This window comes from Neolamprologus multifasciatus, chromosome 9 (assembly GCF_963576455.1).
Source record: "Neolamprologus multifasciatus chromosome 9, fNeoMul1.2, whole genome shotgun sequence".
NCBI classification, from domain to species: Eukaryota; Metazoa; Chordata; class Actinopteri; order Cichliformes; family Cichlidae; genus Neolamprologus; species Neolamprologus multifasciatus.
Window position 1 is genome coordinate 21,969,547 of NC_140447.1, and position 19,930 is coordinate 21,989,476.

At 41.3% G+C, this 19,930-nt stretch overlaps 1 protein-coding gene across 1 annotated transcript in view; it reads left to right on the top strand.

Moving 5' to 3' along the window:
* myca (MYC proto-oncogene, bHLH transcription factor a) overlaps positions 1–18,723 on the top strand; it is a 41,430-nt gene extending 22,707 nt beyond the window's left edge. Inside the window, exons 4-5 of the mRNA XM_085173076.1 lie at positions 11,083–11,376; positions 18,319–18,723. The gene's annotated coding sequence lies outside the window, so the exon portion shown is untranslated. The remainder of the gene's footprint in view (positions 1–11,082; positions 11,377–18,318) is intronic.
* The last annotated feature ends 1,207 nt before the right edge of the window (positions 18,724–19,930 follow it).

Sequence of the window (19,930 nt, forward strand, 5' to 3'; positions counted from 1 at the left end):
CACTGAAAGTAGTAAGTTGCTCCATCAGCCATCCAACTCTCACAGTTTTCAATGCATTTAGTATTTTTAATGTGTGCCAGAATTTTTTTGTCTGATTACATTTATGGACTTGTGAATCTAATCATCAGGTTCTGCCAAATGAGACAAATTCAGCACCAGGCTGGAAAAATGCCTCGTCTGTGCTCTGCCACGTCTCGTGAGCCTTTCATTCACACAGCAGATTGTCCGCGCTTGTCTAAGATTCACGAGAAATTGTGCACATCTCGGATCAAGGCGACGGTTTAAAACTCCCCATTAATTGTTGTAAACGTACAAATGGAATCTTTTGTTTCACACTCGGATTTGGAGAATTGAGCGTGCCTCATCCTCCCATGGTGACATTGGACATTGTTTCCTCTTCCTGCTGATGGCTGTTGTTCTTTTCACTATCGTAGAGAAGCAGGCTGGGACTTTTTTCAGTTGCTGCTGATTCACCACAGATTAGATTGCTGTTCTTATGTGTGAGATTGCTCAGTTGCACTGTAACATTACACGAAGCCCCGGGGTGTAAAGGAAGTTCTCTTTTTTTTTATAGCTGTTTTAACAGCAGCACATAAAGAAAAAGACTCTTTGATGTGTTGGTTTACTTTGATAAGCCGTGTCCAAAGCATTCGTGACAGATTTGGTGAAAACCCCAACAGCTGATCGTGTTTAGTAGCTTACTTCCATCGATCATTTACCCCCGAGGTTAAACTCTTGCTACTCTCTGACTGATCTTGGCACTTTTTCGACTTACTGGCAAGAGAAACAGATGCTTCATTTATGGAGAATTAGCAGCATCTCCAAATGTAAACTGATTAAGGATTAAAAAAACAAGCGAGTAGAGTCCCTTCACTACTCAAATGCCTTTTGTCCTCTGTCTTATCCCCCTCCCCCTTTTCTTCTTTCCTGCAGCATGCTTTCTAAATATCACCAAAACTCTCAAATTCTCACCCATTTTAGCAACTATTTAAGCTGCCAAATGATTGAGATAAAAAAACTGTCACAGAGGCAGTTTTGTTGCTTTATTGCAGAAGGAAGCAGCTTAAACACTTCAAATGCAGTCAGATTTTCACAGAAGTGCTATTTAGCTGTGTTGCTTTTCAGTTGTTATTTCAGTTACAGGAACACCAAAGTCTTCATATTTATATATAAAATAACTGTGAGTCAAGGATAGACAAAAAACATCCAGGGAAATCCATCTCCCTGCTTTTATTTCTTATATTATGTTGAAAACAAACACTACTTTTCTTCTTTCACACTCATGAAATGTGGAATTTTTATGTTTTTAAACATATTTTAACAAAAATACCCTTTTGTTTAAAAATTCTCTTTAAAAAGACCTTTTGCTAATAATTTCTTCAACTTGTCCTCAGATGTTGGTATCAGTCAATTTTGTAATATTAAAGTTTCACACATTAGCCAAAAACAAAAAAATGGCCAAGCTTGTCATATTCAGTTTGATTCAGTTTTATTTGTTTATTGCCAAACCACAGCAGCCTCAGGGCACTTTATATTAGAAGATAAAGACTCTGTAGCAATATACAATCCACTGATCAGTAACTTAGTGAAGGTGGGAAGGAAGAATTCCCTTTTAACAGGAAGAAACTTCCGGCATTACCAGGCTCTAGAGATGAGGAAAAAAAGGACAGCAAGACATACACGCTACAGGAATGAGTATAAAAAAAGTTAACGAAGATCTGCATGGAGTGCTCAGTGCATCATGGGAAGTCCCCCCAGGAACCAGAGACGCAGCATAACTGAGGGATTGTTCAGGGTCACCTGATCCAGCCCTAGCTATAAGTTTTATAGAGCCTGCATTCTCATTTGGGGACATTATATTTGGGCTTTTCCGTACCTCAAACTTCATTGTGTTCTTTTAGCCTTTGTGCTAGGCATAATATTAAAAACAACAACAACAACTTTTTATTCAAACGTGATGTTTAGTTTTTAAACTTATCAAGTCCAACTAATCAAAAACCCAAACAAGAACTCGGGTCTCAGGAGGATATCTAAAAGGATCCTAAGAGTAGAGAGGGCACCTGATCTCCTGCAGCTTAACATATTCACCATTCTTTTGTTTTTTAAGAGGTGGAAGTTGTATTACATACATAAATGCATGCACAGGTATCAGATTAGTGGTAGAGACATATGCCTGCTGTAAACTACACCTGTGGTTATAAAAACTTTAATTATTTGGTGTTAAAGGAACTTAAAGTTGAATAAAATCAAACAAAATTCAAGGCGCTTGCTTAAACTCCAGGACCATCTTTTACTCTCTTGCTGTTGCAGAATAAAATGTGAACAACATTGAACGAAAGCTGGATTTACTGACTTTGGTTGATTGGTTTATACTTCCTTCCTGATTCATTGAAATAAAATTTTGTGATGGCCAGAAAACAAAACCCACCCTGGAGTACCCACATGCTTCACGTTTCTCTGCACTTTGGTTACGTAGAGCACGTTGAGTATCGTTTCTGTTGGGTTCTGACCAACATGATTGTGGTGCTTCTCACTTTACCTGGATGGGCTGCCCAGGTATATTCTTGCATCATGTTTCACTACTGTTCGGCTGACCCGGTGACTGTTACGGTACTCCTGCATGTCACTGCAGAGAGTCTCTCCCCTCTTATCTACAGAAGTCCTTGTTCTGCTTTGGAAATCTCTAACCAGAACCTGCAGAAGGTGAGAAGTGGTTCACGTGATGCTGTGCCGAGCTCTCTGAGGCTGCATAGCAGAACAAGGACTGCTGTCATTTCCTGCTGTTCAGCTCAGTGGAGTTCAGGGTAAATAGCTTTTTTAGTTTATTGCTGTGCTGCTACTGCCACAAACTAAAATAAGGACAAATAATATGAGTCATCTAGACTTTCCAAATTTTAGAACCAAATGGAGCAACCTCTGATCAGCAAAGGACTCACTGCTTGGAGTTAGCAACCCTCAAAAAGATTTCACAGTTTTTTTAAATGAGGGGGTTCAGTTTGCATCGCGTGAGAAATTTGGATGTTGTAGTAAAACTGCTAGTTTAGCCACTTTTCCAAACTCAGCGTATACCAGCTCTGTTCCTGAGGACTTAAAAGTGTGTGCTTTGTGGACAGTAAGCTACTTAGCTGAGCAGATTATGGTAACAAAGCAGAGAAAAAAACTTTTAATCACTTTCTTACACTTTTTCTTTTGAGTTTTCAAAAATGTAGAAATAGACGACGTCCTTGAACCTCTAAATGTTGAGTGTGAGTCTGCTAATAAAATGCTTGGCAGAGTTGCTGTGTCCACTTACTGTATATATTGATAAAAGCTATGATTGGATAGTTTGGGGGAGGGGTTTAGGAAAGAGCCAATTAAGAAAGAAAATTCAGAAACCTCAGTGCTGCGTGCCTTCATTCTTGCGTCCCGATGAACGCCGTGCTCGCAGCTCATCATATAGCTCGTCGTCTTTGTGTGTAATGCCCTCGGATGGCAGTCTAGCCCACCTCGGTTTAATGTCTTTGGCCCTGAGCCAACTCTAAATGCACAGATTGCCTCCTTTCACAGAGACAGCAGCGTCAGCAGGGCCCCGCCTCTCCGCTGAGCGCCCCCTCCCGAGCAAACTCCCCCTCCCCGGGGGTCGCCGTCTCTCATGTCCTGAAAAGGAGGTTGAACCTGTGGGGAGCCTGTGGGTAACTGTAAAGTGGCCTGGTACTCATCAGCTGCTGGAGGTGTTTTGTCTACAGCTTTTTCATTCATTTACTCTGCAGTGTGAGTGTGCCTTTAACATTAAACAAGCAAAGGCCGACTTGTAAATATTTAGCCTTGCATGTTCGAGAGAGTTCAATAGAGGCCGAAGAAGTGAATGAGAGGACACGCTCCTACTTCTGCAAGTCGGATAAAAGAAGCTGAAGTAACGTGTCCGTTAAACCTGCAGCGCGGTGGTCAAGAGGCAGCAATTAATCACAGCTCTGTGTCCTTATTGTTGAACAGAGGACACAGAGCTTCCTGTTTCACATGTCTCTTGAGTTGTTGATTAATGCAGTGCCTCCAGCATCATGTGAAGCCAGGTTAGTTATTGGTTATTGTTTAAAGCAGCAGGCTTGCAGCAGAATGAGGGTCTTTGAGTGACCGCCAGCGGATGCTTGATATAACTGCTTTAATGTTTGGATCAGTTTGTTGGTGACAGTGAGATGATTTGAATAAATTATGATTTATTTATTTTTTTGGTGCCAGTTTAGCTAACTGGTCGAGCAGGGTGACATTCGCCCCATGGCTTAAATGCAGAGGCCCGAGTTCGTGTCCAACCTGTGGCCCTTTGCTGCATATCCTCCGCTCGTTTTCTGTCTTATCTTTACTTCAAATCTGTCAACAAAGACAAAACCCATCTAAATTTAAAAAAAATCTATATAAAATTGAGCAAATTTCAGTTAAAAATTAACATTTTATCTCCATATTGTGAACATTTTTCCAGTTGCATCAAAGTGTGCATTTGCCACAATTTTCCACAATCTAACACATTTTTTTGTTAAAAGATCAAGTCATAAATTCTTTTGTGTCTATTGAACCTAACAAATTTTAAAAAAAGATTTGCCTGAGTTTGTGATATTTTCTTCATCCAGCTGTTTTTTATTTTTTATTATTTATTATTTTATTATTATTATTTTATTTTTTACGTTACTTGCAATTTTTCAGGTGACAAAATAGGAAAAATTAATGATGTAGAAGTATCAAATGGGATACATTTAGCATCAATCCGCCTCATCTGTTGTTTTTGACTCTTAAGGAATTTTTGAAGGCTGGACTTTTTGCAGTGTGATCATTAAAAAATGTTTTAGTGAAAGTTCAACATAGATTTCTGAGTTTATGAGGTGAACCTGAATACATTTTCTGTTTTTCACAATCAACCAAAAAGTGACGTAGAAGCATTTTTAGGTGGAGATAACATGACCACACCTCTCAAGTATAGATGGTGTGACATAACTGAAAGATAAAAGACAGCTGGGGTAGTTATCTATGCATTTGTGACGCATCACTGCAAACGTAAGACAAACATGCATTCGTATATTAATGAGAAAAGTCATCTGCATGTGGCCACGCCTCCAACGGACCCAAAAGAAAAAATCATGCCTGAAATTTCACATTATTTTCAGAGCACGTCAAGCAGCATCTTAAAATGAACAAGAATTTAAAAAAGCAGAAGCATGGTTTGAGTAGATTTCTCTCCGACACCACCACTGTTACAGCCCACAGCAAACAGGAGAACTAAAGGCCAATAAATGATGCTCGAAACAAAGGAATAAACCAGAAATAGCTATAATCTTCGGTCTTCAACTCACCTGCCTTACCTAACCAAAAACATTTGTGAGCTGAGATTATGAAGTCATTTCAAATAAAACCCATGTTTTATTTGAGCTATCCACATTATGTTGGGTCTTTTGAGCCAGGTGGTAACACAAACGGTGGGAAAATACAGTGGGGCAAAAAAGTATTTAGTCAGCCACCGATTGTGCAAGTTCCCCCACTTAAAATGATGACAGAGGTCAGTAATTTGCACCAGAGGTACACTTCAACTGTGAGAGACAGAATGTGAAAAAAAAAATCCATGAATTCACATGGTAGGATTTGTAAAGAATTTATTCGTAAATCAGGGTGGAAAATAAGTATTTGGTCAATAACAAAAATACAACTCAATACTTTGTAACATAACCTTTGTTGGCAATAACAGAGGTCAAACGTTTACTATAGGTCTTTACCAGGTTTGCACACACAGTAGCTGGTATTTTGGCCCATTCCTCCATGCAGATCTTCTCAAGAGCAGTGATGTTTTGGGGCTGTCGCCGAGCAACACGGACTTTCAACTCCCGCCACAGATTTTCTATGGGGTTGAGGTCTGGAGACTGGCTAGGCCACTCCAGGACTTTCAAATGCTTCTTACGGAGCCACTCCTTTGTTGCCCGGGCGGTGTGTTTTGGATCATTGTCATGTTGGAAGACCCAGCCTCGTTTCATCTTCAAAGTTCTCACTGATGGAAGGAGGTTTTGGCTCAAAATCTCACGATACTTGGCCCCATTCATTCTGTCCTTAACACGGATCAGTCATCCTGTCCCCTTGGCAGAAAAACAGCCCCATAGCATGATGTTTCCACCCCCATGCTTCACAGTAGGTATGGTGTTCTTGGGATGCAACTCAGTATTCTTCTTCCTCCAAACACGACGAGTTGAGTTTATACCAAAAAGTTCTACTTTGGTTTCATCTGACCACATGACATTCTCCCAATCCTCTGCTGTATCATCCATGTGCTCTCTGGCAAACTTCAGACGGGCCTGGACATGCACTGGCTTCAGCAGCGGAACACGTCTGGCACTGCGGGATTTGATTCCCTGCCGTTGTAGTGTGTTACTGATGGTGACCTTTGTTACTTTGGTCCCAGCTCTCTGCAGGTCATTCACCAGGTCCCCCCATGTGGTTCTGGGATCTTTGCTCACCGTTCTCATGATCATTTTGACCCCACGGGATGAGATCTTGCGTGGAGCCCCAGATCAAGGGAGATTATCAGTGGTCTTGTATGTCTTCCATTTTCTGATGATTGCTCCCACAGTTGATTTTTTCACACCAAGCTGCTTGCCTATTGTAGATTCACTCTTCCCAGTCTGGTGCAGGTCTACAATTCTTTTCCTGGTGTCCTTCGAAAGCTCTTTGGTCTTGGCCATGGCGGAGTTTGGAGTCTGACTGGTTGAGGCTGTGGACAGGTGTCTTTTATACAGATGATGAGGTCAAACAGGTGCCATTCATACAGGTAACGAGTGGGGGACAGAAAAGCTTCTTACAGAAGACGTTACAGGTCTGTGAGAGCAGGGATTTTCCTTGTTTGAGGTGACCAAATACTTATTTTCCACCCTGATTTACGAATAAATTCTTTACAAATCCTACCATGTGAATTCATGGATTTTTTTTTTCACATTCTGTCTCTCACAGTTGAAGTGTACCTCTGGTGCAAATTACTGACCTCTGTCATCATTTTAAGTGGGGGAACTTGCACAATCGGTGGCTGACTAAATACTTTTTTGCCCCACTGTATATCCCTGGCCCCAGTCTCCTGAAACTAGTAGACAAATTAGTAAATCGATTGCCTCAAGACCAATTAGATGTGTGCACGGTTAACTGCACACAGTCAAAGTAGCATCACAAGACACACAAGGTACAGTGAAACTAGTGAACGCTGACGGCGCTCACAGCACCAAAGTGATGGCAGCAGGCTGCTCACACTGAATCAGATTCACTCTGACTGCCGAGCTGCTTCTTTTCATTTGGCAGAAACGGCAGTGAGGAGGAGATGTCAGGAGGGGCAAACAGAGGCTCCAAACCTGGGTGGAGGTTTTAACCTACTGGTTAACACAACACAATGAAAACAAGAAAAGGTGAATTTCTCCCAATAGATGCAAACTTTATTATTCGCACTCTGGGGAAATTCAGATGTACAGATGTTTTAAAAATCATTCGATCTTTTACACACTTAGAGAAAAAACAAAACTGCCTTCTTTTAAAAAACGCTTTTTCATTCATTTCATTTGAAGAAGAACCTGTGATACCGTTGCCATCGGGAAATTTTTAATAGTAAATCTGCAGACATACGTTGCACATATGTGTGGCCGATAAAATCAATGAATGAACAATCATTTGTTTGCTTGTGTGCTTTTGGTTTGCATGTTCCACATTTTATCTAAAGTCTGTCACGCAGTCCACTGATTGACTTATCGGACGGTGCGGTCAGAAGGTCATGACCCTTAAAAAACACTGGAGCTACATTAGAGGAAGTTGTGCAGCTAAACTTAACATTTTTACTGCTTTATCAATTCATAAATTTCACATCAGGACACATGTGGCTTCTTTAGATGCTTTTTTTCTCCCCTTTGGCTACCGCAGCAATCCTTCGTCATTAAAATCTGAGTAATCACATCTTTCATCTCTTGTGAAGTTAATTTGTCATGTGTCACATTGGTATGAAATTCATGCCTTGACTGCTTCCGCTTTATTCCCGTGTCTTCCTGAACATGCCCGGCTGAAGCAGCAGCTGCTGCTTTTGCCCTCTGGGCACAAAAATACATGAAATTCCTCGTGACGTTGGGAAAAATCAGACACGGTGCAGCTTCATTATCTAAAGCATCACATGGTTCACGGTTAGGTCAATCAGAAGAACTGACATCATGGAAAATGTCAGAGCTGACGGTGAGAAGGAGAGTTTTCATGAAAACGTTTTCTAAAGTTTGAACTCTTTAAGTTCATGTTTCTCCTACGTTAGGACATTAGGGGAAATTAGGGGCCTAAAAGCAGTGGAAAGACCCAAACTTAATTTTATTGCTGGTTATCTGAGGATGATAATGGTGTCATTCTTAAGGCAGGAAATAAGCACTGTTGCATCAGCATGCTAATGTGAGGGCTGGTTGTTCCTTTATTGGATTTGTGTAGGATGTTTCTTAATGACTGGATGTGGAGATGAAAGGAGAATAAACAGGAAGAAATTCCACGAATGTCGCCGGGAACAGTATCAGCGTGACCATATGAATTATATCCCTCTTACAACTATTTCTACTGTGTCATAGAACAATTTCACGCAAATGTACTCATTAGCAGAGGAAGTCAGTAAAACAAAGCACAATGTGGACAAAGCCAGTGGTTTGTCAAGTTAGATTATGACCTGGCGTCCTCTAGGTGACCCCAAATCGGTAGTTTGGCTTTAAAGATTCTCGGATGTTTGCTGCATTATCCACGTATGTTCAGTTAACATTCACAATAAAAATAGGTTAATAAAACATTTCCTGAAGCATAAAAAGGTCCTCATTTGATCCCAGCATCATGTGAAGCACTCACCTTAAGTAATAGATTAGATTTTTAGTTTGCTGCTATCTCAGTTTATGCATGTTAAAGCAGCTTTTGCAGGTATTCTGCTGGTCTAGAGAAGGGGCACCTTGACTCGAGCATTAATCCTTTCAAAAGAAATGCAGACTTAAAGTATTTTTGGCAGTTAGAGAAGAGATGGAGACCCGAATCAGGTGATAAAGAATAAACCTGTTTATGAGTTCTAGTCCTGAACTTTTAAAGGAAAATTCAGACACCTTGATTGGTCTGATTTATCCCTGAAGTATGGAGTGTGCACGGCTTATTAACCCCTACGCCAGTGTGTTGTGGGCTTTGTGACAACTATACATTATTACTGAAAGATGGCAAGAGTTTTAGAAAATAATCACATGAAGGAACAGATGGGCATGTGGATAAAAGGAGAAGTGAGACGTCTCCTGGTTTCTCCACCCACCTCACAAACTCTGCCATTCTCTAAAAAACAGTAGTTCTGTCTCAGCTGTCAACACATAAGACGTCTTTTTCGTAATGATGAGGACACGTTACAGCGGCACTGTGTGACACTCCTGGATGAGAATGCATTTTTTTTTCTGTATTCGCAGTTGCAGCTTGGCACATGAAAGATGGCCCATCACCTAAAGAAAAGCGGAAAATAGTGAGTAGAGATTATTGTGCAAGCGACCTCAACCGGACTGTGTCATCTGTGGGGAGACGCTTGGCAGCAGCTAGTTTTCGCGCCAACGGTGACGTCACAACCGCAGTTGCACGCCATGTTTTAGTGTTACTTCAGCTAATACTCCACCTGAACACAACCTGGTAATCAGTCAAGGGAGGAGATGGAAGGCAGTTAAGGTAGAGGTGTTACGACAGATCTCTTGGTGGGCATCGCAGTAAACACACGCTGTAAACTGGTGATCGTACATGAGACACAAACGTCTAATTGGGGGCTTTTAGCTGAATAAGGTTGCACGTATGAACTGCAAAAGAAGAGAAAATAAACTTTAATCAAAGTGAATCCAGGCTGATCGCAGCAGACCCTTGTGCTTAATATTCACACAAGATGGATGCGGTTTGAGATGTCACCTTAAGGAGAGACGCTACAGTTTATCCACACAAATCTCTATCAGTGCGAAGTTATTTTCAAAGGACAGGTCAAACTAATATCTCAGCCTGCGCCGGCCGACTTTGAGTAACGACGCTGAGCTGTCGAGTAACGTGGAAATAAATGTGGATCAGCAGGCAGATTAATGATAGAAAATCCCACCCGACAACAAAATACGCATTCATGCATTATTCATGTGCTCCAGTCCACACTGGAATATACAACCGCGATCACTACCATATACACTGATGATCACTTTCATTAGATGTAGCTCTGGTGTCATATCTCACCACGGTTTTTCCTTTTGGTTTAAATCACTCAGCTAAGGTTTCACTGAACACCTCATGTTTCCTGTATGTGTCAGATAGGGATGTTTGGTTTTGTTTTATTATGATGATTTTTTTTGATTTTTGGAGTACTGCTCCAAAATGAGACAATCCAAGGTTTCATGAAGGACTATCGCTGCTTGAGTCTGAACACACCCGCTTCACCCCCTCTTTGTCCTTGCTCGTTCTGAGATTGGGGGGAACCCGGGTGACCATTCATTCTGCTCCTGCACCTGTTTAGTGGCGCTTTCTTTCCCGTTTTACGTCTTGAATTTACAACCTTCAGCTGGAGGGACGACCTTTCACTCGGCCTCTGTGGCAGAGAGGCAGCAGCTGTGGTGACTTCACTGGCTCCTCGTGTAAAGAAAAAAAGATGCTGAAGGCGGGTGCTGGGGGTTCTCTTCTTACACCTTGAACTTCATAGCAGCTCGATATGACACACACTGCCTCCATCAGCTGTTAGTATCTATCTGATTGAGCTGATTTCAAAGATATGAAAAAGGCGCATTCATTCCTCCCTGTGGTCTCATTTGTACCCATTCATAAGAGTCAAAGAGAGGCAGGAAGAGCTAAGTGAAATGCCCACAGTTTTTCATATGTGTGGTCCCCCTTTTCTTTTCTTTTTTTCTGTGAGAAGGGAAACATTAGCAACGCTGACTCATTACAAAGAGCAGCTGAAAAGTCCGAGCCAATTTATTTCTGGTTTGGCAGAGAAAGGATAGTGTAGCACACTTCCACTGAAATTACAGCGTCACAGTGTGAGATGAAGCCTCTGCTTTGTGAAAGGGTGATTTTTTTTTTCTTTTTTCTTTTTAGGAAGCGCTCTCTCAGCCCGCTGGCTTTCCTCTGGAGCAGCTGTCGGTCAGCGTCAGTTGGTGAATCTTGGAAACACAGATCGCTAATGAGGCTGGAGCTCTCGAGGACTGCCTGGCCCTGAACTCAGCATCACACGGTGCTAAGTGACAAGGATCCCCTGCTGCACCCGGGGAGGCTTATGCATCTGAAACGTGAATATTATATACGTCACGTCGAATCAGGAGACGGGTGCTCTCGTCTGGCTTTGAGATCTTGCTGTGCTCGGGATGGTCCTGCAAACCCAGGAAAGTCCAGGTCAGACCTTTCACCTCCCCCGGTGCCCTCCTGTTTCGCAGCTCCGCTCAAGAGGTTTTTGGGTAATGAGCTTGTTGTCGGTGATGGATAGGTCGCAGATCGCGCTGGCATCGGCACTCCTTTACATTCCTGTCGGTTCAAGTTACAACAGAGACATTAAGCAGCTGGAGTGGGATGAGTTTTAAGGGGCAGACGTTTTGTTCGGGTAGTATGAAGCAGATGAACTTAGGTGAATGCGAGGGAAGAAAATTCAGTTGCCTTCGATTTGTCTGTGATTTTTCATTTTAATTATCTGTGTAGCCAAGTATGTACACAAAATAAGAAAATCAACATAAATCAACATAAATCAACATAAATCCGAGTTACTGACAACCAATTCGTGAAGTGTGTTAGAATCTGAATATCCTCCAGTGAGATGGGCGAGATTCAAGCAGCTGTGTAGGTGGATAAACATGAGTAGCTGTTCCTATTGAGACAAATGAAGACATGAGTCAAAACAGAGGCAAATTCATAATCCGTAATTATGGAAAGATTAGGGATTAAAACACAACTTCAGACTCTGACTGGGCCAGAATCACCTCAGAATTAAAGCTGTTTGTCACCAGATGTTGGCTGTGATACAGTTTTGTTGTTTACTATCTTTAAAGGTAGCAAAGAAGAAGCAATTTGCATGATTTGTTTATGTATTTTGTTTTATGTAGGTATGCAGTACTGTGCAAATGTTTTGAGACATTTCTTATTTCTTGATATGTTGTTTGGAAAATGGGAAACAGCAGCAATTTATTGAAGCATCTGCAAATACAGGATGTCAGGCAGAGTTTGTACAGTTCTGATGAACTCAAAAGTCGATATTTTGTAAGACCACCTTTGTTCTCTTAGGAGAACTTTCTTGTAACTTCTTTCAATAGTGTTTAGAAATAGTTCTCCAGGCTTCTTGAAAGACATTCAAAGCTCTTTTTGCTCTGTTCTCTGTCACGGTGATCCCACACTGCGGTAGAAGAAACACACTTCTTCTACCCATGTATGCTTTTACCAAATTGGCACTGTGTTTGTGATCAGTGTTGTTGCATGGGATCTCAAAATGCGATGGTAGTTTTCTCTAATTCCACTAATTCTGACAAGTTCTCCGACACCACTGCCTTAAATGCAGCTCCAAACCATGCATACAGATAGCTGTAGACACTCACTGTCGTACCTCTCATGACCTCCAACCATACTGGCGACAATTTCAATTTTTCAAAGTTGGATTCATCAGTCCATAAGACCTGTTGCCACTGATTTTGAGCTCCCTGTTCTTAAGAATAGATTCTTAACAGCCACCCTTCCACGAAGACCGTTTCTGATAATGTTTTGATGGTTAGGGTGGATGAAAGAAAAACTCTGAGGGAACCTCAGAAAGTCTGTAGAACTATAATAACAACAGAAAGAATAACACAGAGAAGAAAAAAGAAAGTCTGGCTTCTTGGAAGGAAAATATAAAATGAGAACTGGCTTAAGGATTTTGCACAGTACAGTAGAATTGATGCTTTTTTGTTTTTAATAGAGATCGGATCTCATAGTTCAGTCTTTATTTTAGAAACAGGCTGGAAAAAAGAATGTCTGCTATTTCTCTGAGCACCATAAGGACTCGTAGCATCAGAAAGATTATAATGAAGAGACGCGGCACTAAAACAGTCCTTAACAGAAAACTATGGGAGAGTTGCATAATGTCTCTTTGAGGTGTCCTTGCCCAAAAGAGACAATCAGCAGAGGAACACATAATGTTGCTGCGCTGACAGATGTCTGCTGAGTGACACGACTCTTCTGCACGCAATGATTCTTAATTATTAGACTGAGATCTATTCTAGCTTTTGTAAATCCTTTAAAAGCAGAGTCACAAGGTATAGAAATTATCTCTGACATGGCGACAAAGAAACCAATTGTAGCGAGTCCTAGTCTGAAGAGTAAGTTATCTAGCTTATGGCATCACGCAACCAAACGTAAGCCTCCTTAATGGCTTAAAATTTGATTATAGAGAATGAATCTGTCTTCTAAACGACCTTCATTTATACATGAAAGGTGAAAATAACACACATAAGTAAAACCTTCTAATAGCTTTCTGCTAATTAGTTTATTTATTTAAGGTGGAGAAGCAGTGCGCATATTGGAAGAACATATTGGAATTCCATTGCATGGTGAGGCTGGAAGCTTGTGAATGAATGAATGTTCGCCTTTTTAAAAGATCAGTTTGATTTGACAGCTAATGTGCAGCTTGTAGCGCTGACTAGTCCATCCATCCATCGGGCTAACACAGAGAGACAGACAACACAATTTAGAATTGCAAATTGTACTGCACTTTCATTTATGCTCTGAGGCAATTTATACTTTATAAGCAGCAAACTAACCCCACGTATAAGACTGAGGTAAACGTCTTTGTACTGTGGGTGGAAGCTGGAGTTCCCGGAGGGAACCCACACAAACACAGGGAGAACATGCAAACTCCACACATATGGTGGAGTCAAACTCAGGACCTTGTTGCTGTGAGGCAGCAGTGCTAACCACTGCGCCACCGTTGCTGCCCCTGCTGAGAATTCATAGCGCAGAATTTGACTTTTGGTGGATCTCAGCCAACTAGTTCTCTATGTGACCTATTGTAGACATGACTCCCTTCCAGCGCCACTGTTATCAAATGACTGACCTGGTTTATTCAACATCAGATGAATGGGATTTCCCGCAGTGCAACAAAGTCACTGTGGGAAATGTCAATCAGGCTGCATGCCTCAGTGTTATACCTGCGGTTAGTTGGCTGCTTATAAAGTATAAATAGCCTCAGAGCATAAATGAAAGTGCCGTACACCATCAGAGCCAGCCAGCACGCAGCGCCAGCCTCTCCATAATGCTTACTATAAAGGTACATATGACACTCTGCTGGTGGGATCACTCAGCTGCATTCAGATACCAAACTGCAAATAGGGGTGAGATCACGTGAAGAGGCAGTGGGGCACGGTGCCAGCCGGGTCGTGTTGGTTACAACCTCGCCCACATTCCTTTTAACACTCAGTCACCCGCTAGAAATACATTTTCACTGACACGTGGCTTTCCTGCTTTAGCAACCGCTCAGCTGCCTGGGGAGCCAACCACTGTGTGAACCGTGTAACGCTTCTATAACAGGGCAATGATGGAAGCACCAAATATGTCAGCGTGACAAGATCCTCTGTTATTTAAGTGCTTTTAAGGCATAGCTATAAGTTTAATCTGATGTCACCACACATTCACTCGCTTATCATTTCAGATAAAACTAAAAAGATAAGGGGAAAATGCAACCTAGAGTTTGTGTGCATCTTTTTTTATTTCCTTTCTGCTTATTAAAAAAAAAAGCTAATTTGGCAGGTGTCTGTGGGCTGTAGTGATGAAAGTGGTTAGGCAGGTTAGAGCCAGACCTTTGATGATTACACCAGTGTTGTGCCGCGTTGACGTCTAACACCAACCAATCATGTGGTGGTGTTGGTTTTATTATTTTAAGGTTTTCTGATGTGTGAGACATATTTACACCACTTGTTTTCGTGAAACACCCTCAATGGACAAGCAAGACCGTTTATTGTTAGTTTTTCCATTCGAAAGACAAAAGGTGATGTCCCAGACTGTTGTTGTTGGAGGTTTGTTTTTCTTTTAAGCAACCTACTCAAGCTTAAGGTGACTCAACGCCTTCATCATGTGATTGACAGATTTAGATTCCTGAGTAAATGCCCCATCAGGGGCAGTGACAGGAAGTGGAGGAAGACTGTGGCAGTCCCAGCAAAACTGTGCTGCTTCTCTTATAATGTTGCCTTCAGCTTTATACCTAGAAGCTACACTAAACTGCCTGCCTGAGTGCTTGTTCACCAAATTCATTAGTTTATTTAGTTGCAGCTGGAGAAACGTTATTAGGAGCTTTGTCCAAACACAAAGAGCTTCGGTTTCACTTGATCCTTGAACTCGTAAAAGTCACAAACGTGTTTTGAACTTTAAAGAAATGCATTTTAAAATGACGCAAATGCCATTTAAACTATTCACATTTGATTAAATCGTGCATTAAATGACCTTATAATGAGAAATCTTGAAAGCAGATAGTTTTTTAGGGACTTATAGTTGAACCTAATGTAGTTTTGTCTAGTAATACCAAAGATGAAAGCCTCCAAAGGAGTGCACAGTCTAATCAAGTAAACCTTTTGTCTACAGGTGTTTTTTAAGCAGGGATTTTACACTTTCATGATAAGAGAAAAAAATGGGCGGATTGATCCAAATATTTATACAATCGATACCAGCACTGGTAAAGGTATTGGATCAATACTAGCACAATACTTTGTTTCTATCCTCTAGAGACGATTTCCGTTAGCATCTACTCCTACTTGGATCGACTCGCCACGACTGGTTTTCCGTTATAATCTAGTACTACCTCATGCGCATGGTTGTCATCATGGCAGTCCTGCTGAGCGTCCCGTGATGTATGCAACACAAACGCTACAACAAAGTTGGACGTAGAGATATGCCTGCTGCTTGCTCTGTGGCTTTTCGTCAGACTCGGAGGACCACCGTTTTTATTTCCATGAACGAGACGCTCTCATGACTCATCAAGTGATGTCATTGACCAGCCAATAATTGGCATGCAGTCTGGCAATCTCACATTTAGTACCTGCTTGAATCGCTTGGAACCCCGGATTGTGAAGGTACTAAAAAGTACCTGATACCAGGTACTGTGACCTAACGGAAAATCCTTAAAACCGCGGCGAACCGTGCAGAGTTGATCCGAGTAGTTACTAATAGAAAAGGGGCTTAAGTTCTGTAGGTAGCCAGATGAACTGTAATAAATTAATAATTTTGGGGGGGGGGGGGGGGGGGGGAATTAAAACTATACCTCAAACATGCACTGTGGAAAAAAATGTCTGAACCTTTTTGTGTTTACCATCACTATTTTATTTAAAGCCAATAGCAAATTTAAACAACAGATGCCGACCCAAAGTGCTTCAGAGGCGGGCACATTTGCATTCCAGGTCTCCAAAAAATCCAGTTTCAAAATACATGAAAGATGAAAGGTGGGTTTTTTTGTGTTCTTGTGTAAATAAAAATCATAAATATGTAAGTAAAAAATGTTATCATAAAAAATATTTACTGATGTTCAAATATTAATATTAATGTAAACACAGCAAAATATAAATAAAATGTATTTTATTTTTCTTTAAAAGCTTCGCCAATTTGCAAATTCCAAACACAGAGCTCCCAGGAAAATGTAATTAGTTCTATGGTAAATGGTCTGTATTTGTATAGCGCTTTACTTGGTCCTAAGGACCCCAAATACACAATCATCCACCCATTCACACACACATTCACACACTGGTGATGGCAAGCTACAGTGTAGCCACAGCCGCCCTGGGCCGCACTGACAGAGGCGAGGCTGCTGGACACTGGCGCCACCGGGTTCTACGCGTTTTTAGAGAGGATGTCAAGTATTCGCGAGTGGTTGTGGTCCATAACCGCCATTGACTGTACTGTACTAATGTATCTGATGCCAAAGCAACGTACAACCTTAACCATTTTAAGACGCTGGCCAATCAGAAGAAATCAAACAATTACACAGAGGACAGTCTGACATCAAAAGGCATAACTTAGTGCACCGTTGACGTTGCGAGACCCACTGTGAATGCAGGAATTTTTTAAGAGCTCCATCTTCCATGCCCTAAATGCCGTTTACATGTGAAGTAAAGGCCAAAACGTATAGAAAATGCTGTGTTTAGGGGCTTGAAATTGTTAGACTGGATTAGTTTGAGCTTGAGGTCATAATAACGGGCCAAATGAAAAAGCAGATCTCAATTGGTTAAATCATGATTCAAGAGGATTATACAATCATTTCAACACAGTCTCACGGTAGTTTGTGAAGTAGTCACAGCCTCTGATCTACTGATTTGAGTGTCAAGACGTGAATTTCCCACCCTATTTGAATGTCCTTGAACACAAATTAGTTTTATCTCTCGTCTGTACTGATTCATATCCACGGTGGTGTAGCAGGTCACGCTAGAGACCCAAGTCCTGCATGTCATAGATCTATATTACTTTTAACTTGTTTTTAATTTTAAAGGGCTTAGATTTAACAACAACTGATTACATTCAGTCACTGAAACTTCCTCATGTCTGGCATTGAAGCTAAACTTGAGTTTGGCGCTGTTTAATTGATGTCAGCTGACATAATTGACTCATTTGATTGGCCGATTATCTCTGCTTACTTGCTTCTATGCATTTTTATTGCAGGTAGGATTTGATTATGTGGGTTTTGGCTCGTCTGGACAGAAACATCAGCAATCTGTCAGCACACTGCAATCCTGTTTGTAATGCATTACAGTGTAATGAGCTAGATCCAGCTTTGGAGGGTCAAACTCATGAGGGGACACTGTGGACATAAAATGTAAGATGTGGCGGTGCGACAGGTTAATTGCAGGAAGCATGTCAGGGTGATTTGGGTTCACCAGAAGTCAGAACTGATGTATTTTTAACCTGTGTCAAGAACCCGCTCAAAACAAAGAGGTGACACCTGCAAAAGGAGGCTGTTTATTTTCAAATTCTGGCAGTTTTGTGACCCCACCTTTGAGCTCAATGCAGCTTTAATAGTTTCCCAAAAAGAAGAGTAGAGCTTAACTTTATTTAGATCATTTACTTGTGCTAACTGGAAACCTTAAAGCTTCGATCTTAATCTTGTGTACTTGTGTTGGATAGATAAACTGAGCTTTGGGTAAATGTGTGAGTGTTAAACTTTCCCCGCTCTCATCTGAATTTCACAGCAAATTTAGCACTGACTCCCGAGTCATAATGAAAGGACAGCTCATTTACAAAGTTGAAAGTTTTTTTTGATAACTTGCATTATGAAACTAAGGTTTGTCCACAAACAGTCACATCGGGACTCTGACTCGCTCCTGTCTGCCCTGTGTTTTGCAGGCTTCTGCTGCTGCTGTGATGGTGGTGTTGCAGACCCCCCCATGCAGGCCAGATCTTTCTGCAGCTTCTGCACCGACACATGATCTGACTAGGAAGGATGCAAAGGTGGAAGCAGACCGTGCTGGATTCAGTTTCACAGCATCTTACTGGAGCAAACACACACAACATACTGCAAGGTTTTCAGTAGTATCTACTTCCCCCTTTTTTTTTCTTTTTTTTGTTTGAGAGGACACGGATACACCCTGACTGGGCCCCTGTAGTGCTCTACATTGTGGCTGGGAAGTACCTAGTTTTACAACTGTCATGCTGGCCTGCTTAAAGGGACAGTGCTGATCAATTCGAAGCACATATTGAGGGGTCTTTTAGTCACCCTAACAAGGGGGTCACATGGATGTTTGAGTCGTCACCTGATATGTGAGGAATGTGCAGTCAGAAGAGCTGTTTTCTGCATCAAGCACTGCATAAAAATACTGATTGATATTTGTTAAAAGAATGTCTTTAATAAAAAGTTGAATTGAATGGGGTGTGAGAGTTTCCTGCTTTTGAAAAACGAAAGAGAGAAGACTCACAACTCTACAGGTTCTTTTTAGTCTGAATGCATAGTGGATTTGTTCTGAACTGTTAATGAAATCCAACCATCCTGAGGTGAAAGGGAATCTGCCATGCAATCATTTCTAAAATCACAAATGTGTGTTTTCCAAGTGTTTTCTGGCACTTCACACTGTTGAATGGTAGGAAAAAGCTGCACACTTTGTCTGAATAAATTTCTCAGCATTTATGAAGGCAGAGTCCAAAAAAGCGAGTTGAGTGCGCTCATTACATTGATGCCCGTCCTGGGTGTTCTGCATCACTGCCCTCTGTTTACAGCTGCAGAGAGTGAAAGTACTTAATCTGTACATGAACTCTCTGAACTTCACCATGAGGGTCATTTACACACAATGGACACCGGGCACTGTAACAGCACTTACTACGAAATCCTAAACGATACAGACGGAGAACTTCAGGAATTACACGTTGTCCTGCAGAATTCCCAGAAGAGGTAAGGTAAGGTAAGTTTATTCATACCCATAGGTAAGGTAAATTTGCTTTACAGAAAAATGATCGCATCGCAGTTGATTGAGGTCCTGGCCAGAAACAGTTCCTGTGTTAAAGACTTGGCACCTAATAGATAACAAATCTCCTGATAGTAGTATAAAAAGAGCAAATGCTCATCATCTCTGATTGAGTAAACCCCAAAAATGACACCAAATGGTGCTGCTTCTCCTCTATGGCTGCTTTTAAGTCGGGAGACGTCATTCCTATTAAAAGTAAGAAGCATGAACGGTGCTTTAGGAAAACGCGATAAATGTTGCAGATTGTTGCCACTGTACCATACAAATGCCTATTTCTTTTCCTTTTTTAAAAAAAATATTTTGCAAGCTACATGCTTGGTTTGTGCTTACAGGGTAGCAGCAAAGAACGTGTCTGACTCGGTACACCACAGATGATCCATGATAGCTTTGCCTGTTGAATCCACACGACACCACATTTATGAAATTCTGAAGGTTTCTTTTAAACCAGTTTGATAGCGATGGTAAAACTGTGACTCAAAGTCTCTATTTGAACATTTTTT